The sequence below is a fragment of the Penaeus monodon genome, chromosome 30, assembly GCF_015228065.2.
Source record: "Penaeus monodon isolate SGIC_2016 chromosome 30, NSTDA_Pmon_1, whole genome shotgun sequence".
Taxonomy (NCBI): Eukaryota; Metazoa; Arthropoda; class Malacostraca; order Decapoda; family Penaeidae; genus Penaeus; species Penaeus monodon.
Genome location: NC_051415.1, coordinates 36,834,921 through 36,835,205, shown reverse-complemented (window position 1 = coordinate 36,835,205; position 285 = coordinate 36,834,921). Strand labels below are relative to the sequence as shown.

The 285-nt window shown below is 40.4% G+C and overlaps 1 protein-coding gene across 2 annotated transcripts in view; it reads left to right on the top strand.

Annotated features, from left to right (window-relative positions):
* Positions 1-285, top strand: part of LOC119592768 (chromobox protein homolog 1-like) — a gene marked incomplete in the record, with an annotated part of 23,118 nt that overhangs the window by 8,457 nt on the left and 14,376 nt on the right.

Below are 285 nucleotides of genomic sequence, written 5' to 3'. Positions count from 1 at the left end.
TGTCGTTTGTAAGAATGTGCAAAAATTACATTGGTACAAGTGTAAGAATGTACACATTTTTATTTCATGGGCTTGTAGTCGAGGTTTGCTTGTTTGGTTGTAAGAAGTGTAGACATGTCTCTCAGGCAATAAACATTCATGTCAGGGATCATAACACATCATCTGGCACCAATTGATAATCCTCGGTCCACTAGCCTTCCCTGACTTTAGAACCAGGTAGTTTCCCAAACACATTCTGGGGAACTTAAGGGAGCTTTGCCTAAAGTCTGGGTGTGATAATAGTCA